This window comes from Hemitrygon akajei, chromosome 13, assembly GCF_048418815.1.
Source record: "Hemitrygon akajei chromosome 13, sHemAka1.3, whole genome shotgun sequence".
Taxonomy (NCBI): Eukaryota; Metazoa; Chordata; class Chondrichthyes; order Myliobatiformes; family Dasyatidae; genus Hemitrygon; species Hemitrygon akajei.
In genome coordinates, this window is record NC_133136.1 from 49,314,696 (window position 1) to 49,329,108 (window position 14,413).

The following is a 14,413-nucleotide window of genomic DNA, read 5'->3' on the forward strand; positions in this document are numbered from 1 at the left end:
AATCAATCAGCTGCAGAGATGTAGATTTGGAGAGCATTATCGGAAGTGTTCAAACCAGTAAACCTATCAGATGCTCTTTATTTCGTACTTCAGGAATGCTCCTGAATTGTGGTTTTAAGCTACTTGATGCTGATGCACAATTATAGAACATCGGCGTTAACTGCAGAAACAAACTATGAAACAAAGTCGTTTGATCTAATGGGTCATTGTAGCTTGACTTGAAAAGTCAGATCAAGTCAAAATAGCAACTACGCTTCTGGAAAGGAACATTAAATCAGTTTGCTGATTAATATCTTGCCATTTAATTGTTCCTTAGAAACAGTAACATCACTGGCATATGTTGTGAAATTTGTTAACTTTGCAGCAGCAGTAGAATGCAATGCACTCAGATTCTGCATAGCATTATTCCCTCATAGTGCTGATTCATTACAACGTGATTATTCAATTTTTAATGAAATTTTTAAATGACAAATTCATTCTAAACAACACTTGAAACTTAAGATCAGCCACCATTACAGTAAACATTCAATCAGCCAATGAGAATGCTTTACATAGGCTCTGAGCCACTTGCAACCAGTCATGTATTACTTCACGCCTATTTATTCCATTTTTTTCACCCATAATGTCTGGAAAACGGCCTGCAACTTCCAGTAATGGTAGTACATCTAAAGTGTCTGTGAAAAAGCATTAGCATGGATGTGAAGCTACAAGTGATGTGGTGTGAGGATGTTAACAATGGTAATGTTGAAGAGTTACTGCATTCTTATGGTGAGAGCCTTAATAACGAACAACTTCAAGAATTGGCAAAGTAACGCATCCTGAGGGTATGGATATAGAGAAGAGGAAACACCAGTAGGAAACCTCACCACAAAATTCCTCAGCACTAGCGTCACCATGGCCATGGACCAGTTCATTTATAATGACCTTGACTGGGAGCAAAGCAGTAAAGCAAAGAGGGGTGTTCTCAGCATGATTTCACGCTACCGAGACTGCTTCACAAGAGGAAACTTGAGAAAAGGTTGTCAAATCTCAACAGCTACTTGAAGAAGCCAAAGTTAGAGGAGAACCCATAGCCTGATTTCCCCCCACCCCTTAAGATGTAACCACTACCTGCTGCCGCCCCCTCCCCCCTCCACAGCTGCTGCTCCACTGATGCACAAGTTATGTGTAATACAAAAAATATCACATCTTGGTTTTGATATTTTTAAAAATCAGGCACACATGTCCATTTATGTAATATTATAATGACCCCACATAGCACTGATAAACAGAGCTCCACCTCTGAGGGACACATCCTCAGCATTAAGCAGGGTCTGAGAGAACATGATAGAAGAAAAAACAATTTGTGTATTATTTATATATATATTTGTTATATACATTATATATTGTAAAAAGTCAGGTAGTGTTCATGGGTTCAATATCCATTTAGAAATCAGTTGGCAGAGGGAAAGGATTGGTTCCTTAAGTAGAAACCAATTCTTCTTGAGCAATATTTAATTTTGAGGGTGTGCTTCTGGATGGCTTTGCCATAAAAGCAATGATGGAAACATTCCACAGGTTAAGGAGCATTTGTGGGCAGAGAATGTTTTTGATCAAGACTCCTCTGTTCAAGTGTATTTGCTCTTTTCAGTTTTCTCCAAAATCAACCTAAACAGGTTGTTTGAAAAGTCTGAAGTGCTGCAATCAGATTTTTGCCTTTCACTGTACTGCTGCCTCAAAACAAAAAAATTAAGTTACAAAATAGTACAAAAAAAAGTAATGTAGTGTTTACAGACCGTTCAGAAATCTGATTGCAGACTAGTTTTTTTGATGCAGGGATAAGTGTTTTAAGTGTGCCAAAGATCTGAAAGGTAATCAAAAGTATAAATACCTAGAAAGGTTCTGCAGGAAAAAAGGGCATCAGAACAGTTAACAGCATGGATGGTACAACAGTGGTGCAATTGCCAATTAGGTCAAAGTAAGGAGAAATAATGGCTATAAGCAATATTAATCTCTGCCATGAATACAGTGGATTATGTTCATTGGGCAATCGATTAATTGGGGCAGCCACTTGTTTGGGACAACTTTTAAAGAGCAAAAACTAATCAAAAAAGATATCTGGGGTTTCCTTAGTGTTTGGGACACTATGCCACTTACGAGTGAGAAACTGTTCAGCAACAGTTCCCTGTCCCATTTACCAGTTGTGTGCACTTTTGTATGCATTAGAAACTAAGGCACATAAGCAGTTGCACATGCTTATATTATGTTGTCCATTTAGGCCAACAGTTGCCGATTCAAACAGCAATGAATTTTGATGCTTTTTAAAATTTTGACTTTGCGCAGGAAGGCAATGAGTGCAGTCCATTATCTGCAGTAGGTGGCTGCACTGATTTTGTTCATTGATATTCAACCAAAAGAACACGGCAGTATGAACGGGCTTAGTTCCTCACGTGATAACTGTTACGAGCTAATAGTTGTACTGTTGTAAATTATTGGTAGTCTTCTAATTTATTATGTATTTCATTTAAATACATAATTTGTTGCTCAGTTAAATGGTAGTTTCTTTTTTGTACAGAATCAGGTTTATTATCATGTGACATGAAATTTGTTACCTTAGAAGCAGCAGTTCAATGCAATACATAATCTAACAGAAATAATAAATAAAATAATATAAATAAGTAAATCAATTACCAAATACATATTGAATAGATTTTTAAAAACATGCAAAAACAGAGATACTGCATATTTTAAAAAGATGAGGTAGTGTCCAAAGATTCAATGAATTTAGGAATCGGATGGCAGAAGGGAAGAAGCTGTTCCTGAATCACTGAGTGTGTGCCTTCAGGCTTTGGTACCTCCTACCTGATGGTAACAGTGAGAAAAGGGCATGCCCTGGGTGCTGGAGGTCCTTAATAATGGACTCTGCCTTTCTGAGACAGTGCTCCCTGAAGATGTCCTGGCTCCTTCGTAGGCTAGTACCCAAGTTGGAGCTGACTAAATTTACAATGTTCTGCAGCTTCTTCCAGCTCCTCCATACCAGATAGTGCTGCAGCCTGTCAGAATAATCTCCATGGTATAAACTATAGAAGTTTTTGAGTGTATTTGTTGACATGCCAAATCTCTTAAAACTCCTAATAAAGTATAGCCGCTGTCTTGCCTTCTTTATAACTACATTGATATGTTGGGACCAGGTTAAATCCTCAGATCTTGACACCCAGGAGCTTGACACTGCTTACTCTCCACTCTCTAAACTCTACCTTTTAACTATTTCCATGAAAGTTCAGCTAATTTAGGCAGCCACTTAATTGAGCCAAATGTATTGGTCCTGATGTGTCCCAATTAATCTGAATCCATTGTTTGCACTTGAGATGCTAGCACCAACAAAGAATGGTTGACCTAGTGGTTTGTCTTTGCAAGGAGACAATGACCATTTTTTAAATGAAAGCAGTGGAAAAGGTGGACAACAGTGAAGAACAAGATCAGCACATAGAATTTTGGCTCAATAGATGAAGGAATGAATTGTGAGAATTACCAAGGGAAGATATGAGGAGCAGGTAAATGGTAGGGCAATTGGGCAATTCTCTAGTTTTTAGGGAAGAACTGGATTGTATTGAAATTGCTTGAAAAATGTATTGCAGACAGTGCCAGGGATTAGGATACTACAGATAAATGTAGAAGTAGCTTCTAGTAAATGTTGTGGCATAATACGGCAATATTTACTAGAAGCTTTAATCTAAGTGGTCCTCCAATGAAGCATAATCACAATGTGATAAAGATATATCTAAACCACTGCATTCTGCTGAAGCATTCAAAGTAAAGGAATCATGCACAGTTAATTTAAGGATTTGGTTTGCATCTTGAGCCTGTTGGTTCTAAGATTGCTGCTGATGTGCTGCCTTTGTGATTACATCATTGTTCCATGGTATAATCTTCTAGGATGTTGACACCCAGGAGCTTGAAGCTGCTCATCCCTTCCATTGCTGAATCAGTGGCTCACAACTTTAGTGAGCTGATGTGATCATTGAATAAGTTCAAAGGTAAATTGAGGAGTGGGCATAAAAAGTAATGGGGACAGGGTAGGAAGATAGTAAAATCATAAAACCCTTAATTAGAAATTCAAGTAAAGATGTAAAAGGTTGTACCTTCTGGCCTATTGAGCCACTCCCCCCAGCAACCCGCTATAGTGGCATACAAAAGTTTGGGCACCCCTGGTCAAAATTTCTGTTACTGTGAATAGCTAAGCGAGTAAGAAAGGACCTGATTTCCAAAAGGCATAAAGTTAAAGATGACACATTTCTTTAATATTTTAAGCAAGATTACTTTTTTATTTCCATCTTTTACAGTTTCAAAATAACAAAAAAGTAAAAGGGCCCAAAGCAAAAGTTTGGGCACCCTGCATGGTCAGTACTTAGTAACACCCCCTTTGGCAAGTATCAGAGCTTGTAAACACTTTCTGTAGCCAGCTAAGAGTCTTTCAATTCTTGTTTGAGGGATTTTTGTCCATTCTTCCTTGCAAAAGGCTTCTAGTTCTGTGAGATTCTTGGGCCGTCTATCAAAAGAGACCTTTTTTGAGGTCTATCCACAGATTTTCGATGATGTTTAGATCGGGAGACTGCGAGGGCTAACTTGCACCTGCTGAGGTAGTCCATTGTGGATTTTGGGGTGTGTTTAGGATCATTATCCTGTTGTAGAAGCCATCCTCTTTTCATCGTCAGCTTTTTTTTCCACAGACGGTGTGATGTTTGCTTCCAGAATTTGCTGGTATTGAATTCATTCTTCCCTCTACCAGTGAAATGTTCCCTGTGCCACTGCTGTAACACAAGCCCAAAGCATGATCAATCCACCCCCATGCTTAACAGTTAGAGGTGTTCTTTTCATGGAATTCTGCACCTTTTTTCTCTCCAAACATACCTTTGCTCATTGTGGCCAAAAAACTCTATTTTAACTTCATCAGTCCTCAGGACATGTTTCCAAAATGTATCAGGCTTGTTTAGATGTTCCTTTGCAAACTTCTGACACTGAATTTTGTGTTGAGAATGCAGGAAAGGTTTTCTTCTGATGATTCTTCCATGAAGGTCATATTTGTGCCGGTGTCGCTGCACAGTAGAACAGTGCACCACCACTCCCGAGTCTGCTAAATCTTCCTGAAGGTCTTTTGCAGTCAAATGGGGGTTTTGATTTTCCTTTCTAGCAATCCTGCGAGCAGTTCTCGGAAAGTTTTCTTGGTCTTCCAGACCTCAACTTGACGTCCACAGTTACTGTTAACTGCCATTTCTTAATTACATTACAAACTGAGGAAACGGGTACCTGAAAACGCTTTGCTATCTTCCTGTAGCCTTCTCCTGCTTTGTGGGCATCATTTATTTTAATTTTCAGAGTGCTAGGCAGCTGCTTAGAGGAGCCCATGGCTGCTGATTGTTGGGACAAGGCTTGAGGAGTCAGGGTATTTATAAAGCTTTGAAATTTGTATCACCTGGTCTTTCCTACTGATGACTGTGAACAAGCCATAGCTCTAACAAGCTAATTAAGGTCTGAGACCTTGGTAAAAGTTGTGAGAGCTCAAATCTCTTGGTTGCCCAAACTTTTGCATGGTGCTCCTTTTTTCACTCTAAAATTGTACAAAGCAAATATAATACACTGTTCTTGCTTAAAATGTTGAAAAGAATGTTTCATCTTTAACTTTGACTTTTGGAGATCAGTTCATCTACTCACAACCACCCACAGTAACAGAAATTTTGACCAGGGGTGCCCAAACTTTTACATGCCACTGCATTTAAACCGGGCATAATCACAAAACAATTTACAATGACCAATTAACCTGTAACTGGTACGTCTTTGTAATGTGGGAAGAAACCCATGTGATCATGGTTAGGACTTGCAAACTATTTAAGCTAGTGTCATAAATGAACTCTGAGCCCCAAGCTGTAATAACGTTGTGCTGTCAGGTATGCTGACTATTCCAAAATGTTGATCTTTTTAGTATTGCAGCGTTCCTGGCCTGCCACAAAGAAAATCGATGATTGGCTAAACAGCAGAGGCCTTTTGACCCAAATTGTTCAGGGTGTTAATGGTCAGGCTGATTGAGGCTCAAGTTTGTCATTTCAGCGTATATGTGCACCCTGCCAAACAAACAAAGTTCCTCTTGACCAAGGTGCACAACACAGTACATATAACTCATTGAACACTTAAGTAATATTAACACATAATGTGCATTAACATCACAGTGTGGTGAGACTTGGGTGATGGCAGTCTCTTCGTGTGGGGGAAGAAGCTGTTTCCATTGTAACAGTCCTTGTCCTAATGTTATGGTATGTTCTGTTTGATGGCGGGTCAAAGAGATTGTAGGATAAATGTGAGGGATCACTGACAATGCTAAGGGCCCTGCATGCAGTGTTCCTGGTAAGTATCTGGCAGGGGTGTGGAAGAGACTCCAGTGATTCTTTCTGTACAGTCCTTTGTAGGGTTTTGTGGTCAGATGCCTTGCAATTCCTGTACCAGATGGTGATGCAGCTGGGCAGAACACATTGGTGCTCCACTAAAAATGGTTAGAATGGAATGGGAGATTTTCAGTCTCCTAAGTTGAGCCATTGTTGTGCTTTTTGCCCACATTCCTCAAACATTTCAAAAGTACTTGGACAGGTACATGGATAGGAAAAATTTAATAGTACTTCAACTGCTTCCTCTGGTAGCTCATTCTATATGTGGACCATCATCTAGATGGAAAAAGTTGCCCCTCCCTCCAGGTTCATGTAAATCTCTCAATTCACTTTAACCTTATGTCCTCTACTTCTTGATCACCAGCCTGCTTGGGGGTAGACTGTGTATTGACCCCACCTATGCCCCTCAAGGTATTGTACACCTCTATACAATCACTTCTCATTCTCCTACATTCCCATGAATAAGAACTGAACCTGCTCAACCTCTTTAGATAACTCATTCCCTTGAGTCCTGACAACATCCTTGTAAGTATTTTATTCACTCTTTCCAGCTTAATGATGTTGTTTGTAACAGGGTGACCAAAACAAAAGTGTTCCCCAATGTGGCTTCAACATCTTGTACAACTGCCAGATAACATCCCAAGTTCTATAATCAATGCACAGATTGAATACCAGTGCTCTAAAAGCTGATTTCAACACCAGTCTACCTGTGATGGATGCTTTAAGATTTGATTAGATTATCTTGTACATAACCTTGTACCATAAATTACAGAAAGTTAAGAATGTTTTCATTGCCTTTTCTTTCCAGCTGCAGACTACATTTGGTATGACATCTCACAAAAATGAAATTCTTCCCTAGTTGTGGTGATGTAGCAGGTGTAATCTGGAGTTCATTCACTTGGGCCTCATTTCAGTTTTCTTACTGTGCTCTCTACTGCCAATAATTGAGTTGATTGCAGGATGTACTGTAGTTTTTTTTGCATTGTATGCTGTTATCTCTGCTCTTAATCATTGAATACAGTGCATATCCAAGAATTTTGTTTCCTTGTGAATGCTATTTCTGTCATGTACCTGTGACATTACTGCAAGTAAGGTTTTGTATTGCCTCTGTGCATATGCATACTAGTGCACATGCCAATAAAACTGATTTCGACATACTCAGCATATAGGATTCATGTTAATGAAGCGAAACTAAGCCCAAGGCTCCAGTTTTTAGATTAAAGATAATTCATAGTGAATGAATGCAGTCAGGTATCCAAACTAGATTGTTATGATTTGGTCATGCCCTTAATTTGGACAACAGGGTTCATGAGAATTGAACTGACAATGGCTAAATTGTGAAATTGCTAAGACTGGTGATGCTGACTTAGATCCAAATCTGTGGCAGTACTCCAATCTAATTCCTGCGATAAAAATAGCTTGGAAATTGTCCGTGTCCTTCCTCTTCAGTGATGTGACCTCCAGAGAGAAATATGACCCTATTAGTTTTACATGCTCACTGGTGCACTGCATCAATAATACTGTCAGATCTTAATCTGAGGAAAGCCAAACTAATTATGGTCAAGTTCAGCAAGAGTCGCTGAAATAGGACTCCAATAAAAGCAATTCTCTTGCATTAAGTTTAAAATCTGTAAGGTTAATGCATCTCCTATTCCTTCAGTGGATTTGCCCTTTCAAACATGGTAGTGTAATGGTTAGTGTAATGCTATTACCATGCCTGGGGCCACGAAGGAGTTCATATGTTCTCCCTATGACCATGTAGGTTTCCTCTAGGTGCTCATCAGAAACATGAGGGTTAGTAAGTTATGGGCACTGGAAGCATGGCCACTTTTGCAAACTGCTGTCAGCTCACCCTTGGGCTGTGATTTTTGTGGATGATGCATTTTACTGTATTCTTTGATCTACGTGTGACAAAGCCAATCTCAAAGCAACATTCCAACAGCCCTTTTCACAAACAGCAACATGGGTACATGTATTTGAAGAAGTTTAAATGTCAGTTCATGATTGGCATTTAACAGCCAATGTGCTAGTGTATGGATGGAACATTTGAACAAGATTATTAATAGCATCCATTTTGTTAACTAGACATTTGTGACCTTGGCTAGTCTTCGTGCTTTGTTTATGATGTGTTCCATAATTTTTTGGTCATCATAATCTTTTGTAATTGATTGGTTTTGCATTCTAGTTTATAGCACCAGAAAGAATAGTTTTCAACATAAATGAATTTTGGTGGAGCAGAATACTTAACTCTTAATTATACAGAGCAGAGGTAGAGTTAAATATTCGAAGGTTTCAGAGGTATATTTAATGTCAGAGAAATGTATACAATATACATCCTGAAAGTCTTTTTCTTCGCAACTGTCCATGAAAAGGAGTGACCAAAGAATGAATGACAGTTAAATGTTAGAACCCCAAAGCTCCTCTTCTCACATGTAAGCAGCAGCAAAACAATCCCCCCCCCCCACCAGTAAAAAAGAAGCATCAGCGCCCCCCAATGAGCACTCAAGCATGCAGCAAAGCATCTATAAAGACACAGACTTGCGTTGCCCCAAAGACTACTTGTTCATCCGGTAATTTGACATAACACAGGCACGCTCTCTCTCTCCCTGATGAGGAAAAAAGAGGTGCCTCCATTTCACAGTGAGAGGGGAGACGTAACAAACAACTTGCTGATTTATAATGTTAAAAGTCTGTGTCACTTTTTACGAGCTTGGTGCCCAAAGAACTCGGGCCTCTGGGCACACAGCCAGCTCGCTGCTTTCGATGTTCCATCTCCCACAACTCCGATTCCCTGCAGAGGCACCGACCACGAGTCCACCCGCCTCCAGAACCACACAATCCCAGAACTCTGAAGGCGAGCTAATCTTCTATGCCATGTCCTCGGTATATCGAGTAACGCCCAGTTGTGAGACCTTGAGAGCAGGTCTCATTCCCACAAAAAAAACCAGTCAGCATGTAATTTTAGGTCAGAGTCTTCAAAAGAACCCTGAAAGGGAAAATAGAGATATTAAAGATGGAAATAGAGCTGTTTCTGAAGACACAAGCAAAGGAATCACTGTTATTTTGCTCTAAAATTCACTTATTTTGTAAACTTTTTTTCTAATGCTATAAATTAGAATGTTCTTACCCAAATGCAAGTTCTGCATTTGGTGGAAAGTGTTCTTAAAGAATTTATTAAGCTTTAGAGGGATTGTAGTAAGGGAGTGATGAAAGTTGGGAATGAAGGGATAGGAGTAAAAGATTAGGAATGATAGAGGTTCAAGAAGGTGTTTGAAATTATTAGGTAAAGCTACAATGATGTTTGCAGAGTTTGAAATGTATTTCAAAGGCAATAAATAAATTGTTGAAAATGCAAGCTAGCAATCTTAAAGCAAAATAAAAACATCTGCTGGCATTCAGGCTCTCATGACCAGATTATGTAACAGTTTCTTCCCCCAAGCTTTCAGACTCCTCAATACCCAGTGCCTGGCCTGACGCCTTGCCCTATTGTCCTGTTTATCATTTATTGTAATGCCTGCACTCTTTTATGCAGTTTATGCAGTCCTGGGTTGGTCTGTAGTCTAGTGTAGTTTTTTTTCCTGTTACGTAGTTCAGTCTAGTTTTTGTAATGTCATGTAACACCATGGTCCTGAAAAAGTCTCATTTTTACTATGTACTATACCAGCAGTTATGGTCGAAATGACAATAAAAGTGACGACTTGAAATTAATGCAAAAATAATGGACATGCAAGGGAGCTATGTAATTGGTGTTGGTTGAGTTCCTAGAAAATGGCCAATTTGTGTTTTCAGTAGCACAAAGCTCAACTGGGCATGTCAAGTAATGCAAATTAGTGATTTATTTTAATGAATTTCATGAGTGAAAATTATTCATATTTTTGTAAATTTCTATTTCTATTTGTAAATTGTTGTTCGTAAATTTCTGTAAGGACAAGTTTCTGTAACATGAATGACTTTAACAAAGAGGCTAATTGTATTTGGCAAGTTGCACAATTTCTGGAAGGAGAAACACTATTAGGCCAAGGACCTTAAGCAGAATTAATTACAATTAAAGGCAATTTCTTATTTTGATTACAAACGAGAAAATCTGCCGATGTTGGAAATCCAAGTAACACAAAATGATGGTGGAACTCAGCAGGCCAGGCAGCATCTTTGGAGAAGTGTTGACATTTTGGGCCAGGACTGCTTGCTGAACAGTCTTGGCTTGAAACGTTGAATGTACTCTTTTCTATAGATACTGTCTGGCCTGAGTGTCTCCAGCATTTTGTGTTGCTTATTTTGATTGTCAAGGTCAGGCATGGGCAAACTACGGCCCGGAGGCCATATGCGACCCGTTAAGCTTTTTAATCCGGCCCGCAGAACTTGATGAAATTATATTAATAAACCTTGTTAACGTTTTTTCCCCCGCAATTCTGGCGTTTTCGCCGCAACAAAACTAAATCCAGACTTTGATGCGCTGGCTAAAAAGGGAGACCAACAACACTGTTCCCACTGAAATTAAAAATAAGTTTCTTCGTTGTGTTATGTAAAAAATGCATTTGAAAATATTTTTTTCAATAAGCCTTACATGTTACATGTCATTTCTGTTAAGTGATGGACATGAGCAGTGCGCAGGTGCACGTACGTACTCAAAATAAAAAATGTGCTCCAGATCAAATAACGCGCTCCGCATACTGGCGCACTGTCACTGTTTTGTCCTTGTGCTGGTCGTTGTTGAGTTTTGGCACAGGGGACAATTGAATAAGAAGGAGCAGGACAAGTAGACCTGCATCTCCTACCGTTTTTGAAATAAAGACAGTCAGGAGGAGAGTGATGATGATAATATCTTGAAGGATAACAGAATTTTCAGTGCTTTAAAATAATAACTGTTACTATTAAAAAAAAGCTGTATTTTATTCATTTAATTTTCAGTGTTTTAAAAGTCATTTCAATAAATAGCTAAATACCATGGGACTTCAAAGACAGATATTTTGTTGTAATGCATTTGTTCATTTTCAATTGAAATTAAAGCACATGTTTTCTACATATCCCATGATATTTTATTTTCTCTTATGAGGTGTATTACCAAAACACTCCGTCCATCTGCTCCTGGTCCGGCCCCCCTGTCAAATTTTAGAACCCTTTGTGGCCCACAAGTCAAAAAGTTTGCCCACCCCTGGTCAAGGTAATACATTCTAGCTTGTTTTAAAATTAATGCAGGAGAATTCATTTGAATGTTATGATGAAGCAGCTGTGTTAATCTGAAAGCGTGGATGTATAAACCATCAGGGAATATCCAATAATATCCAAGGGTATTATTGTTGAAGTCCTTTGCTTTCTTCTCTTCCCCCCCCCCCCCCCCCCCCCCAGGTGGTAGTTCAAAACAAGGAGCAGAGAGAATTGTAAAAGCAAGAGGAATTGAGCTCTTTGGATACAGTGTGACTTTTGATCTTGGAGACTGCCAACAGTTTCTGAAGAAGCTTGGAGGAAGACATGGGAATAAATGATTTATTATTGATAACAGGGGCAAGGTTGTGAGGGGAAGATCTAGAAGGTGCAGAAGAAAAATGAGTGCTGAAATAATTCTAATACTGAATCATTTTGACAACTTTCCATTTATCAGTCACTGTAGACACGAAATTACCGTTAACTTGCTTTGCTAAACAGATTTATTGATTACTTTTTGACCTTCAGTATTCTGTGGAAGAGGAAGTTCGGGATAATTGTAGAGCTACCAATGAATTCATGAAGCTGTACAAGTTAAAAATGCCTTCAGATGAATGCAACTGAGGAGAATCAGAATTGGGTTTAATGTCACTGGTATATGGCACGGAATAGTTTTGTGACAGCAGTATATTGCAATACACAAAACTAAAATTTACAAAATGTATAGTTTTAAAAAATTAAACTAGTGCAAAATGGGCAAAAAGGTTCATGGGTTTATTGTCCATTCAGAAGTCTGATGGTAGAACTGAAGCTGTTCCTGAAACATTGTGTGTATCTTCGGACTCGTGTATCACATTGATGGTAGCAGTGAGAAGAAAGCATGTCCTGGGTGATGGGGATCCTTAATGATGGATGCAGCCTTTTGGGGCTGTCTAAAAAATCTGTCTAAAATTGCACTGGACTGAATACAGATTCTGAGCTTCACCACATGTATAGCTCTCTGTTCAGATACTGGAATGATGCCTTTAATGTAAATAGGAGTTTGTGACAGGTTTACATATTAATGATTAACTTGTTGATCTATGTGGAGCTTTTGGACGTTTCCCAAGACTTGTTCATGCACTAGACTAGCCAAAGAGGAACCATGTCCTGCATCACTGGACTTGTGAAAATTGGGAATAGTCCTTCTCTGCAGTAAAATCAAAAGTATACTGCACATTAAAGAATCACTACTGTAATTTACTTGGAGTAATTTTTGTGAATCTCCTTTGAACCCTCTCCAGTTTCAGCACATCCTTCCTAAGGTAAGGGGCCCAAACCTACTCAGAATACTCCGAGAGGTCTCGCCAGTGTTTTATGAAGTTTCAACATTGCATCCTTGCATTTCTATTCAAGTCCTCTTGAAATGAATGCTAACATTGCAATTACTTTCCTCACCACAAATTCAATCTGCAAATTAACCTTTGGGGAATTCTGCACAAGGACTCCCAAGTCACTTTGTGCCTCAATTTTTTGTATTTTCTTAGCATTTAGTAAATAGTCAACCCTTTCATTTCTTCTACCAAAGTGCTTGACCATATGCCTCCCGACAGTGTATTCTGTCTGCCATATCTTTGCCCATTCTCCTAATCTGTTTTGAGGAAGTAGAGAGGATATAGAAGGACTATCTACCCCTCCATCTGCCTTCATATCATCTGCTAATGTTGCAATAAAGCTATCAGTTCCATCATCTAAATTATTGACAAAACGTAAAAAGAATTGCCCTCAACACAGAAAAGGCACCTTTTATTCCCAGTCTTTGCCACCTGCAAATCAGCCATTGCCTTATCCATACCAGAATCTTTCCTGTAATGCCATGGGCTTGTAGCTTGTTAGCCTCATTTGTGGCACATTATCAGAGGCCTTCTGAAAATCCAAGTACTCAGTATCCAGGATATCTTTGTCTATCCTGATTGTTATTTCTTCACAGAATTCCAACAGATTTGACGGGCAAGATTTTCTTTTGAAACCATATTGACTATGGCCTATTTTATCATGTCCCCCCAAATACTCTGAGACTTCATCCTTAGTAATGGACCCCAACATCTTCCCAGCCACTGAGGTCAGACTACCTGGCCTTTCATTTCCTTCTGCCTCTTTCTCCCTTGAAGAGTGGAGTGACATTTGTAGTTTTTCAGACTTCTAGAACCATTCCAGAATCATTATGAATGCCTCCACAATTTCTTCAGCCACCTCTTTCAGAATACTGGAGTGTACACCATCTTGTGCAGATGACCTTTCAGTTTCCCAAGAACTTCACATTCTTCATGCCTCTGACACCTGGAATTTCCCCCTGCAACATTATACTTTTGCCATTTTCTTGCCCATTCTCCTAATCTAAGTCCTTCTGCATCCTACCTGTTTCCTCAACACTACCTGTCCTTAGTATCATCTGCAAACTTGGCAACAAAGTCATCTATTTTATTCTAAATCATTTATATACGGCATAAAATGTGGTCTCAAAACTGACTCCTGCAGAACACTAGTCACTTGCAGCCAACCAGACCAGGACCCTTTTATTCTCACTTTCTGTCTCCTACCAATTAGCCAATGTTCTAACCACGTTCGTAACTTTCCTGTAATACCATGGGCTCTTAACTTGGTAAGCAGCCTCGTGTGGCACCATGTCAAAGGCCTTCTGAAAATAGGCCCCATTATACAACATCCACTGCACCCCCATTATCTATCCTACTTGTAATCTTCTCAAAGAATTCTAACAGGTTCATCAGGCAGGATTTTCCCTTAAGGAAAGAATGCTGACTTTGTCCTAATTGTCCCTGCAACTCTAGTTTAAACCCCAACATGCAGCATTAACA

At 39.2% G+C, this 14,413-nt stretch overlaps 1 protein-coding gene across 4 annotated transcripts in view; it reads left to right on the forward strand.

Annotated features, from left to right (window-relative positions):
- mtus1b (microtubule associated tumor suppressor 1b) overlaps positions 1-14,413 on the forward strand; it is a 140,062-nt gene that overhangs the window by 15,168 nt on the left and 110,481 nt on the right. The gene's annotated exons all lie outside the window — the stretch shown is intronic.